At 40.8% G+C, this 13,754-nt stretch overlaps 1 protein-coding gene across 1 annotated transcript in view; it reads right to left on the bottom strand.

Annotated features, from left to right (window-relative positions):
- LOC125157627 (ribonuclease inhibitor-like) overlaps positions 1-11,372 on the bottom strand; it is a 43,066-nt gene extending 31,694 nt beyond the window's left edge. Inside the window, exons 1-2 of the mRNA XM_047844541.1 lie at positions 11,295-11,372; positions 9,665-9,732 (exon numbers count right to left, since the gene is read on the bottom strand). The gene's annotated coding sequence lies outside the window, so the exon portion shown is untranslated. The remainder of the gene's footprint in view (positions 1-9,664; positions 9,733-11,294) is intronic.
- Positions 11,373-13,754: the final 2,382 nt, after the last annotated feature.

Raw genomic sequence — 13,754 nt, 5'->3', positions numbered from 1 at the left:
CCATTTATATGAAATGAAAGGCAAATTCATAGACACAGAAAGTACATTTAGTGGTAGCTAGGAATTGGGAGAAAGGAGGAATTGGGAGTAACCCCTAATGGTTACAGGACTTCTATTTGGGGTGTTGGAAATATTCTCAAATTAGATAGTGGTGATGGTTACACAACATTGTAAATATACTAGAAATCACTAAATTATACACTTTAAAAGGGTGGATTTTATAGTATGTAAATAAAATCAATATAAAATAAAATCAATAAACCAAACTTATTGTGGCAATCATTTTTCAATATATAAATATATCAAATCATTATGTTGTACACCTAAAATACAATGTTATGTCAATTTTATCTCATTTAACAAAAATAATCAATTGTAAAAGTAGAAAAAAATTAATATAAAATGCAACTATAAAAGAAAATAGGAAAGTAGAAACAACCCAAATATCCATCAATGGATAAATGGATAAATAAAATGTGATATACATACTATGAAATATTATTTAGCCTTTAAAAGGAAAAGTCTGAAACATACTACATGGATTAACCTTGAAGACCCTATGCTAAGTGAAATAAGTCTGACACAAAAGAACAAATCTTGTATGATTCCACTTAAATTTGACAACAGTCAAATTTATAGAGTCACAAAGTAGAATGGTGGCTACCAGGGGCTGAGAGGAAAGGGCAAAAGGAAATTGTTTAATGAATATAGAGCTTCAGTTTGGGAAGATGAAAGAGTTGTAGAGATAGATAGTAATGATGGTTGCATAACAATGTGAATGTACTTAATGCCACTGAACTGTATACTTAAAAATGACTAAAGTGATCAATTTTATGGTATGTATGTTTTACCACAATAAAGAAAAGAAAATGGGCAAAACATTTGAACAGATCTTTCACAAAGAAAGAGATATGAATGGTTAATAGCACATGAAAAGTTGTTCAACATAAGAAGATAAAAAAAGAAAGGATATTCAACACCATTAGTCATTAAGGAAATGCAAAAAAAACTACAAAGAGGTACCACTTCACACCCACCTGAATGGTTAAAATTAATAAGACACATCCTGCCAAATGTTTAAAAGGATGGTGGGAGAGGAAAATGGTACAAAGATATGGCAGTTTCACATAAAACAAAACATACACCTATCCTATGACCCAGGATTTTCATTCCTAGGTATGTACCACCATATATATATATATATATATATATATATATATATATATATATACACACACACACACACACACACAAACACACACATACATATACACACAAAATAATTATACAAGAATGTCTACAGCATTTCCAAATGCCCCGTAGAGGGGTCATTCAGCCCCAGGTTGAAGATCAATGCTACAGGCAATCTCACTTGTGAGTACAGATACAAACAAAATTGCTAAACAGAATATTAGTACCTTGAATTCCATAATACATTTTAAAAGATACATCATTAATCACAGTTTAATCCTACAAACACAGGGAAGCTTAAACATTTACAGATCTGTCAATGGGGAACAGGGCACTAACTCCTTACTTGGAAAATAGGCAATTACAGGAAAGAGTTAAACATCTATCCTCTCTTTCCTATAGTAACTGTATTTTAGGCTTATCAAGTAGCCCTAGTAGAGTAGGGATAGTTCTTTTTTTTTTCAATATATGAAATTTATTGTCAAATTGGTTTCCAGACAACACCCAGTGCTCATCTCAAAAGGTGCCCTCCTCAATACCCAACACCCAGGCTCCCCTCCCTCCCACCCCCCAAAACCCTCAGTTTTGAAGAGTGTCTTATGCTTTGGCTCTCTTCCACTCTAACCTCTTTTTTTTTCCTTCCCCTCCTCCATGGGTTTCTGTTAAGTTTCTCAGAATCTACATAACAGTGAAACCATATGGCATCTGTCTTTCTCTGTATGGCTTATTTCACTTAGCATAACACTCTCCAGTTCCATCCATGTTGCTACAAAGGGCCATATTTCATTCTTTCTCATTGCCATGTAGTACTCCATTGTGTATATAAACCACAATTTCTTTATCCATTCATCAGTTGATGGACATTTAGGCTCTTTCCATAATTTGGCTATTGTTGAGAGTGCTGCTATAAACATTGGGGTACAAGTGCCCCTATGCATCAGTACTCCTGTATCCCTTGGGTAAATTCCTAGCAGTGCTATTGCTGGGGCATAGGGTAGGTCTATTTTTAATTTTTTGAGGAACCTCCACACTGTTTTCCAGAGTGGCTGCACCAATTTTCATTCCCACCAACAGTGCAAGAGGGTTCCTATTTCTCCACATCCTCGTCAGCATCTATAGTCTCCTGATTTGTTCATTTTGGCCACTATATCTGAGCATGGTTTTGATTTGTATTTCCCTGATGAGAAGCGACGTTGAGCATCTTTCCACGTGTCTCTTGGCCATCCGAAAGTCTTCTTTAGAGAAGTGTCTATTCATGTTTTCTGCCCATTTCTTCACTGGGTTATTTGTTTTTCGGGTGTGGAGTTTGGTGAGTTCTTTATAGATTTTGGATACTAGCCCTTTGTCCGATATGTCATTTGCAAATATCTTTTCCCATTTCGTTGGTTGCCTTTTAGTTTTGTTGGTTGTTTCCTTTGCTGTGCAGAAGCTTTTTATCTTCATAAGGTCCCAGTAGTTCATTTTTGCCTTTAATTCCCTTGCCTTTGGGGATGTGTCAAGTAAGAGATTGTTATGGCTGAGGTCAGAGAGGTCTTTTCCTGCTTTCTCCTCTAGGGTTATGATGGTTTCCTGTCTCACATTCAGGACCTTTGTCCATTTTGAATTTACTTTTGTCAATGGTGTGAGAAAGTGGTCTAGTTTCACTCTTCGGCATGTTGCTGTCCAGGTCTCCCAGCACCATTTGTTAAAGACACTGTTTTTTTTCCATTGGATGCTCTTTCCTGCTTTGTCAAAGATGAGTTGGCCATACGTTTGTGGGTCTAGTTCTGGGGTTTCTATTCTATTCCATTGGTGTATGTGTCTGTTTTTGTGCCAATACCATGCTGTCTTGATGATGACAGCTTTGTAGTAGAGGCTAAAGTCTGGGATTGTGATGCCTCCTGCTTTGGTCTTCTTCTTCAAAATTACTTTGGCTATTCGGGGCCTTTTGTGGTTCCATATGAATTTTAGGATGGCTTGTTCTAGTTTCAAGAAGAATGCTGGTGCAATTTTGATTGGGATTGCATTGAATGTGTAGAGAGCTTTGGGTAGTATTGACGTTTTGACAATATTTATTCTTCCAACCCATGAGCACGGAATGTTTTTCCATTTCTTTATATCTTCTTCAATTTCCTTCATAAGCTTTCTATAGTTTTCAGCATACAGATCCTTTACACCTTTGGTTAGATTTATCCCTAGGTATTTTATGCTTCTTGGTGCAATTGTGAATGGGATCAGTTTCTTTATTTGTCTTTCTGTTGCTTCATTATTAGTGTATAAGAATGCAATTGATTTCTGTACATTGATTTTGTATCCTGCAACTTTGCTGAATTCATGTATCAGTTCTAGCAGACTTTTGGTGGGGTCTATCGGATTTTCCATGTATAATATCATGTCATCTGCAAAAAGTGAAAGCTTGACTTCATCTTTGCCAATTTTGATGCCTTTGATTTCCTTTTCTTGTCTGATTGCTGATGCTAGAACTTCCAACACTATGTTAAACAACAGTGGTGAGAGTGGGCATCCCTGTCGTGTTCCTGATCTCAGGGAAAAAGCTCTCAGTTTTTCCCCATTGAGGATGATGTTAGCTGTGGGCTCTTCATAAATGGCTTTTATGATGTTTAAGTATGTTCCTTCTATCCTGACTTTCTCGAGGGTTTTTATTTAGAAAGGGTGCTGGATTTTGTCAAAGGCCTTTTCTGCATCGATTGACAGGATCATATGGTTCTTATCTTTTCTTTTATTAATGTTATTATCACGATGATTGATTTGCGAATGTTGAACCAGCCCTGCATCCCGGGAATGAATCCCACTTGATCATGGTGAATAATTCTTTTTATATGCTGTTGAATTCGATTTGCTAGTATCTTATTGAGAATTTTTGCATCCATATTCATCAGGGATATTGGCCTGTAGTTCTCTATTTTACTGGGTCTCTGTCTGGTTTAGGAATCAAAGTAATACTGGCTTCATAGAATGAGTCTGGAAGTTTTCCTTCCCTTTCTATTTTTTGGAACATCTTGAGAAGGATAGGTAGTATCTCTGCTTTAAACATCTGGTAGAACTCCCCTGGGAAGCCATCTGGTCCTGGACTCTTATTTGTTGGGAGATTTTTGATAAATGATTCAATTTCTTCACCCGTTATGGGTCTGTTCAAGCTTTCTATTTCCTCCTGATTGAGTTTTGGAAGTGTGTGGGCATTTAGGAATTTGTCCATTTCTTCCAGGTTGTCCAGTTTGTTGGCATATAATTTTTCATAGTATTCCCTGATAATTGCTTGTATCTCTGAGGGATTGGTTGTAATCATTCCATTTTCATTCACGATTTTATCTGTTTGGGTCATCTCCCTTTTCTTTTTGAGAACCCTGGCTAGAGGTTTATCAATTTTGTTTATTTTTTCAAAAAACCAACTCTTGGTTTCATTGATCTGCTCTCCAGTTTTTTTAGATTCCATATTGTTTATTTCTGCTCTGATCTTTATTATTTCTCTTCTTCTGCTGGGTTTAGGCTGTCTTTGCTGTTCTGCTTCTATTTCCTTTAGGTGTGCTGTTAGATTTTGTATTTGGGATTTTTCTTGTTTCTTGAGGTAGACCTGGATTGCAATGTATTTTCCTCTCAGGACTGCCTTCGCTGCATCCCAAAGCATTTGGATTGTTGTATTTTCATTTTCATTTGTTTCCATATATTTTTTAAATTTCTTCTCTAATTGCCTGGTTGACCCACTCATTAGTTAGTAGGGTGTTCTTTAACCTCCATGCTTTTGGAGGTTTTCCAGACTTTTTCTTGTGGTTGATTTCAAGCTTCATCGCACTGTGGTCTGAAAGTATGCATGGTATGATTTCAATTCTTGTATACTTATGAAGGGCTGTTTTGTGACCCAGTACGTGATCTATCTTGGAGAAGGTTCCATGTGCACTCGAGAAGAAAGTATATTCTGTTGCTTTGGGATGCAGAGTTCTAAATATATCTGTCAAGTCCATCTGATCCAATGTATCATTCAGGGCCCTTGTTTCTTTATTGACCGTGTGTCTAGATGATCTATCCATTTCTGTAAGTGGAGTGTTAAAGTCCCCTGCAATTACCACATTCTTATCAATAAGGTTGCTTATGTTTGTGAGTAATTGTTTTATATACTTGGGGGCTCCCGTATTCGGCGCATAGACATTTATAATTGTTAGCTCTTCCTGATGGATAGACCCTGTAACTGGAGAGTGTTATGCTAAGTGAAATAAGTCATACAGAGAAGGACAGATTCCATGTTTTCACTCCTATGTGGATCCTGAGAAATTTAACAGAAGACCATGGGGGAGGGGAAGGAAAAAAAATGTTTAGAGAGGGAGAGAGCCAAAACATAAGAGACTCTTAAAAACTGAGAACAAACTGAAGGTTTATGGGGGGAGGGAGGGGTGGGTGGGTGATGGGTATTGAGGAGGGCACCTTTTGGGATGAGCACTGGGTATTGTATGGAAACCAGTTTGACAATAAATTTCATATTAAAAAAAATTTTTTTTAGAAATAAAATAAAATTCAGTAAGGTTGTTGGACACACACATGATTTAATACAAAAGCAAATAGTTTTCTTATACACCCATAATAATTATAAAATTAAAGAAAAAAATCCTATTAATAGCAGCAACAAAAAGGATAAAGTATCTAGAAATGACCCAAATAAGTTCAAGTTTTATGCTTTTGGAAATTGCATAATAAATTCCTTTTGTGAAAGATAAAAAGAAAAAGAAAAGAAATGACCCTTGAGATATGTTCAAGATATTTATGGAGAAAATTATAAAACATTACTAAAGAATATGAAAATTTGAATAAATGGAGAGCCACGCTATGTTTATTCATATAAAGGAAGACTCAAGGTAAAGATGTAACTTCTCCCTGTAAAATCTGTAAACTCAATGTAATATCAACAAAAATGCCAATAAGATTCTATATGCGTATCATGATCTCCTTCTAATATCCATATAACAGTAAATATGCAAGAATAACAAAAAAATGTGAAGAAAAAAGCCAGATATCAAACATTATAAAACTATAGAAATTAAAAATGTGGTGTGAATGCAGGCATAAATAAATGGATCTGTAGAACCCAATAGAGAATCCTGAAATAAACCTAAATATGCATAAAAATCTGGCATTGATTAAAGACAACATTTAGAAGTCAGCAAAGAGAGGTGCCTGGGTGGCTCAGTCAGTTGAGCGACTGACTTCAGCTCAGGTCATGACTTCACGGATTGTGGGTTCAAGCCCCACATCAGGCTCTGTACTGACAGTTCAGAGCCTGGAGCCTGCTTCTGATTCTGTGTCCCTCTCTCTCTGCCCCTCCCCCACTCATGCTCTGTCTCTCTATGTCTCAGAAATAAACATTAAAAAAAAATAAAAAAAAAGAAATCAGCAGAGAAAGGAGAGAGGCATGCATAAGGATTTACATTGCAGCACACTTTGTATGAGCAACAAGTTGGAAATAACCGTATCAATAGGGAAATTGCTACACAACTCACAGCCTATCTATTCTGTAGAACACTATTCAATAGTGAAAAAGGACAAGTTGGATTTATATGTATTAATATGAAAAATTCTCAGACATATGTTGGGTGAAAGTAGCAAGTAGCAGATCAATATATATAAGCATGATATAATTTATATTTTTTAATAACACTAAATAATACGATATATTCTGTGTGGGGGGTGTGGGGGAGAGGGAGAGAGAATGAATAGAAATGAATAGAAAAAGATCTATGAGAAATTAAGTCAAATACTGAGTAGGGAAGGGGAGAGGCAGGGAGGAAATCAATTATGACAGAAGGTTTTTTAGCCTTCCCTGTAACATTCTAATCCTTTGAAAGAAAAACAATAGGGGCACCTGGGTGGCTTAGTCAGTTGACTCTTAATTTTGGCTCAGGTCATGATTTCATGGTTCATGGGATCAAGCGCTGCATCGGGCTCCAAATGGAGCCTGTTTGGGAATCTCTCCCTCTCTCTCTGCCCGTCTCCTGTTCATTCTCTCTCTCTCTCTCAAAATAAATAAATAAACTTAAAAAAGAAAAATATATGAATTCATGTGTCATATGTGAATTAAGTCAATAAGTTAAGTCAATAACAAATTTAAAAGCTGCATAACAATATGAATGAGTCCAGTTATGTGAAAAATTCTGTATGTGTATAAGTACTTATTTTTTAATATAAATGCATGGAAAGGATACTTACCAAACTGTTGATGGTTTGGTTTTGTTTTTCATGGGATGGCAAGTAGAGAGGGAACAGGAAAGGCAAGTTTCAAGATTTACTCTCTATATACCTGTATATTGTTCTGATCTTTTACCATGAAAATATATATTATTGAGGAATTAAAAAATAAAGACATGGAGGGGCACCTGGGTGGCTTGGTCGGCTAGGCATCTGACTTCAGCTCAGGTCATGATCTCACAGCTCGTGAGTTCGAGCCCTGCGTCAGGTTCTGTGCTGAGGGCTGACAGCCTCGAGCCTGCTTTAGATTCTGTGTCCCCCTCTCTCTCTGCCCTTCCCCCACTCTTGCTGTCTGTCTCTTTCAAAATAAATAAACTTAAAAAATCATTAAAAATGAAAGAAAGAAAGAAAGAAAGAAAGAAAGAAATGTATAAAGCCAAAGGCACATTGTTAAGTAGAAAAAACAGTTGCTATAGTATATATACATATATATACACATGTATTTATATGTATAATATAGTTATATATTATATATAGTATACTATATATTATATGTACTATATATACTGTAGTATTATACTATATGTACTACAATAATGTATACATTAGATGTGTGTATATACATACATAAATTCTAATGTACACACACAAAAATACAAACTAGACTTTCACAATTTACATACTTCCGTGTTTGATTATTTTTTATAATCAACGAGCATATAGTTATGTATTACTTAAGAAATACTGTAATAATTTTGCAATATAAACATATATCAAATTATTACGTTATACACCTTAAACTTCCCCAATGTTATATATCAATCATATCTCAATAAAACTGGGGCAGGGAGAATTAACATACAAATACAGAGAAATCTGATTATGTCATTCACCTAATCAACACCCTTTAATAAAGTATTCACTTTGCTCCTAGAATAAAGCCTAAAATAATTAAGTAGGACTGCCATTCAGCCTCAGCTCACAATACTCTCCCCCTTCCTTAATACGCTCTAGTCATAGGAGATGCTTTCCAGTTCTTCAAGTCCCTTATACATGTTCTAGCTTCAGATCTCCGCACATACTATTTATTTCCTCTACCTGGGACACTTCCTCCATGCACCCCTCATCCACCTCCATCTACCCCAATTGATCCTTCAGTTCTCATCACCTCTTCAGAGAAGCCTTCCCCAATCTTTTGGTCAGGTCCTCCTGCTATAAGCCCTTAGAGAACCCATCTTTTTCCTTCATAGCTTTTCTCACAGTTTGCCTTCGTCTATTTATAGGGTGGAATTATTAATGCCAATTACCACTCCTACTAGACTGGAAGCTCCATGACAGCAGGATTTTTGTCTGTCTTGTTATATCCTGGCATCTAACAAGGGTTCAGTAAATATCTGTAAAATAGATGATAGTCCCCTGTTAATCAGGGTAGACCTTGGCTTTGGCACTAGCTCCATTTTCCTCTCCATTCCAACCTATGCCATTCATCATGACTATGGATGACTCACCCAAAGCTTCAGCCTCATTGCCCCTTGATCTCTATTTCTACAATCTCTGATCACATCATTTCACATGCAATTTCTAGCCATTAGAGTTCCAGACTACCTGCTAAACATGCGACTGTTCACTTGAGAATTCCTGGACTCCACTCTGTCAGTCTCTGTCTACAACCCCCCACCCTTATTACTTCTTGGTTCTCAGAAGAGTACCTACTCCTCATTCTCATCAAGATCTCCCATTCTTTGACTTCTTCCATTCTCCAGCTCATTACCACCTCAATGCTTTACTCTGTAGCCAGTCTAGACGCCATGGTACACCACTGCAACCACTCTCTTGTTAGCAGCCTCACTGTCCTTACCATTTTTAAGCTACCATTTACTGAAAAGTTACTATGGCCCATTCTGCATGCATTATCTCTGTAACTTGTCGCAACTCCTATGTATGAGGTAAAGACTATCATTTTCCACTCTTACAGATAAGGGAAAGGATTTTTTTTTTTTTTTGGCGTGGGGGAAGGATTCTTAAAGAGGGGAAAGAACTTGTCCAAGGTCACACGACCAGAAAGTGGTGGAGTAGGGCAGAGCTGGAATATGAACAAGATCTGTCAAACCTCGAGGCCAATGCTCTGAACCAGTAGATTATTTTGTCACTCAGAGGGAAAGACATGGAGAATGAACCATATGAGGGAAGAGGGCAAGTGTGAAGGATTGAAGACCAATGCAGCAATCCAGGTGAGAGTTGATGGTGGGTAATCATGATCTACTTCAATGTTGCAAAGAATTCAAATTAAAGTCCCACTTACTTCAGGCGTGTGACTTTATAGGATGGTGCTTGGTGGGCTTTGTATGAAGATGGCACAACTAGGTGTGCCTAGAAGAGACCAAAAAGAAACCATCAGTTTAATACACTCTTCCAGAATAAAATGTTTACTTTAATGTTTACTTTAACATATATATATATTTCTACTTATGCTGCCATTTACTAAATGCTTCCGTGTGCTGGGAATTTACTGTAATCTTAATTACATTTGCAACAACCCCGTGAGCTACTATCCCGTTTTTTAAGTGAGGAAAGTGACACCCAGGAAGATGAGGACAATTGCTTCAGGTCCCAAAGTTAGTTCATGACAAAAATGGTATCAGAACCTAAGCCCACTGCTCTCCTTCTAGTCATTTTCCCCCAAAAGCGCCAACTTGGGGGTCACCCTCCCACACTCCACACTGGCTGTGGAAAGACCCTCGGGTGGGAATCAAACAAGGGTGCGATCCTAATCCCTGCGTGGCAACTTTAGCAAGGCACAGGCTAGCAGGTGTGAGGCTACTGAGATCGCTCCGCCCGCCAGGGCTTCAGGGGACCGACATGAGATCCCCTCCTGCAGTCGTTCATGAGGGGAGGGGTGACCCCGCCCCGTCGCCTGTCTCTGAGGGCCACCAGGTCCCAGAGGCACAGCAAACCCGGCCTCTAAGCTACACGGAGCCCGGGGCGGTCCCGAAGGGAGAGCAGGCAAGAGCTCCGTCACCTGTTCCCTTCCTCCTCTCACACAATCCGAAGACCCGATGGCCAATCCCTAAGTGGCCATTCTGGGGTTTCTCCCCGCTTGAAGCCATAATCTGGGGGCCACGGATGGCCATATGTGGGCCCAGGAGCCCTCTATGCCTACATGCAAACCGTGTGCTTTCTTTCTTTTTTAAAGAGATGGTCAATAGTTTTCCCGGATTTTCAAAGAGATCATGTCTCCCTCCCTCCCCGCCTCAAAAAAATAAAAGTTAAGAGTCAGGACTTTCGGCTCCGTGAACCGGAGCTTCTCCGACATCTTTACCTCGGTCCCGCACGCACGCAGTGTCCGTCCCACCCCCGTCGTCAGTCAGCTGCCCTTTCCGTTCACCCCGCCCCCTGACGCACGCCTACACGCAAGCACCCCACACGCATGTACCCCCACACGCACGCGCCCCGCATACGCGCTGCCCTTCTTCAGGCACACCTCCACACACACCCTTGCAGGTCGCCAAACGCGCGCGTCTCTCACGCCCCTCCCCACCCACTCACGGCCGCACGCAGGCGCCTCCCCACAGAGGCACCCCCGCACACCCCGCGACACGTGCGCATCGTCCTTTTCCAGCTGGGGCTCCTAGGGGGCTGTGGGGCTGGCCACCCCCGCCCAGCATCCAGGGCAGCGCGCGGCGAGTTCCCCACCCGGGAGCTCCGCTCAGCCCGCCATAGCCCTGTCGGCTCGTCTAACTGGGCCGCCACGTCCCTCCTCACATCCCAGGAGACACTGTGCGGGGTGTGGCACCTCCCATGCTGGGCCACCGGGGCCTTCAGATGACAGGAAAGCCGGCCGCTCAGGCTGCAGGAACCTCCTAGATATCCTGTCCCTCTGAAAGTGGGGGGAGGGGAGGGAGCATTTCTCATCCCCTGGGAAAAGCGCTCACCTGGTTCCCAAAGCCAGTTAGCCCTTCCTCTATTTCCTGCCAGAGGAAAGGGACACGGAGAGAAAGCCAAGGTCTTTGGGGAGGGGAAGGGGAAATGAGTCAGAGAAGAGGCGGCTCAGAGGGAGGGGCTGTCCTGGAAATGGGGGGGGGGGGCACCAGGGGGCGGGAGGGAAAGGGGATGAAAAAAGAAAGGGAAAACCGTGGCACAGTCCTGGGACTACTTCCTGGTCAACCCCAAATCCTGGAGCCACTGGGCGGGATCATTTCTGAGGTGCTGGGCATTAAACTCGTTTTACCCCGTGCCCAAGGTAGCTAAGGCCAAGACCCGTGCTAGCAGCTCACGAGGCACCACCAAATCTACGGGTCTGGGCAAGGGCCCAGGGATTAACTCTTCATGTTCTATGGAGCCAATAATAGTCTTTACCTTTTAGGATTGCTGGAAGGATTAAATTAGTTACTACATTTCAAGTGCTTAGAATAGTGTCAAGGACACTGTAAGCAGTCAGTGATAGCTCCTATTACAAGATTCATTCATCGATGGTCTGTCACCCCTCTAGATAATGAGTTCTATGAGGGCACAGACTATGTGTTACGGTCATCACTGAACTCCAACACCTGACAAAGAGTCTATCAGTAAATTATTTGTCGAATGAATGAATAAATGAGTAATTGCATGATAAATGCCAAGACCCTCTCTCTTCCATGTAAGGAGTGTATTTGTGGAAGTTTGAGGAAGAAAGGCTGTGATTGGTGACACATAGGACCCCTGTTGGTTTATGTATCAAATGAACTATTCTGCCCTTAGAAAATGTAATGTCTTTGGCAACTTCCTACGTGGACATATGGAAATCTATCAGGCAGATGACCTGAAATTTGAAACTGAGACCTGACTAGCTAGAGCAGTATCTGTATTTTGTACAGTTAGTGAACAAATCAAGAGAAGAGGGCTGAAGTGGAAAACTAAAAAATAATGGTGGCAAATGTAAGTGGGGGAGATTGGCATGGGAGCTCTGAGTGAACAGAAGTGTGTAAAGAGGAGTATAGCCCTCTCAAAAGAGAGTCTGTTGGAGGTCCCAAAGTAACTGTAATGTTATCCACCTTTCTGTTCTAGTCATAGGGTTCCTGATGATCTGCCCTGATGTCCCAACATTCTTGGGGCAGGTATGCAGATTAGGTTCCTACCACTACATTCAGTAAATTTGCGTTTTTGGAAATGCATAGTGTTAGAGCTAAAAGCGACTGTAGAAATTACTCATACATTTCAATTTGTGGTTGAAAAACAAAGAGCCAGAGATAGCAAAGGACTTGGGTTTGGGGATTCTCTGGCCTTGGTACTGAATTTTGCAGGGTCTGAATTCGTTGTGTGTCCCGTTATTCCTTTAATTTTTTACCCATACTCCATCCCAACCCCAAAGACACAGAGGAGAATGAAAGGACATGAATGGAAGGTCAGTAGAAAGGAGAGAGAGAGTTCCTTAACAGACTCTGACTTTGATTCCTTTTGCTTCCCCCCAAGGAAGGTACCTGGGTGTTCAGCTAGCTGCTAGAGAGGAACAGCTCCATCATGGCAGCCTCACACTCTCCACATAGGTCCCGCAGGCAAAGGCTTAAACCATAACTACTCTGAGTCTTGGCAGAACACCTGTTATATTCCCAGAACGCTAGAGGATGGGAGGTCTGCAAGGAAGTGCTTCAAGGCCACTGCTACTTACCTCTCACTGCCTCCTTATCCCCCCCAACTCCCCTGGGGGGCTGTCAAGAGAATTTTTCATCCCTTCCCACCTCCTGGGATCTGATGAGATAAGAGTCTTCCTGACTCATCCCTCTCAGAATAGAGCTACATACTATAAAGCCACTTAGCTGAAGTCTAAAATTGGCTTCTTAGCAAGGGGATGTCCAATGACTACCATTGCAGTCCTCTGGCCCCTTTTACAGTGTCTTCCTTCCACTAGGAGCAGGAACCTTTGCCTGCTGTTTCTTTCACTGTATAAATAATAAACTGAATCTAAAAATGATTCGTTGTACTTTACCTGCTGAATCAGGCAGGCCTTGGACTTGTGTGCTTGACAGCTGCTTGCTGTGAATTTCCCATTTCTGGCATATCATAATACCCTCCATTATCACCAGGGGAGTTAAGCTGGACAAAAAGATATGTAGGTCATAATGCCTTTTTCCTGCCATTGTGCATCAAAGAGAATACCAGCCCAAATACCATGTTCTGGGACTTCAGTCTGGCTGGAGGAGTAGCAGATCCCCTGTGTTCTGTGTACGAGGCTAAGCTGACAGGAAGTAGAGTTGGCATCTATATTCCATTATTTGAAAGATGCCTCTTGGCCCCAAATATGTCCCCTGCAAGGCTACCAGAACATCGCTGGTTGACCCTTTCAAACCCTCCCCACCTTGTCACCCCCAGGTTGGACAACAAGAGCATTGTCTCTAGAAGGTTCTTGTTAACATTTT

Source organism: Prionailurus viverrinus, chromosome X (genome assembly GCF_022837055.1).
Source record: "Prionailurus viverrinus isolate Anna chromosome X, UM_Priviv_1.0, whole genome shotgun sequence".
Taxonomy (NCBI): Eukaryota; Metazoa; Chordata; class Mammalia; order Carnivora; family Felidae; genus Prionailurus; species Prionailurus viverrinus.
This window is presented reverse-complemented; position numbering and strand designations above follow the sequence as displayed.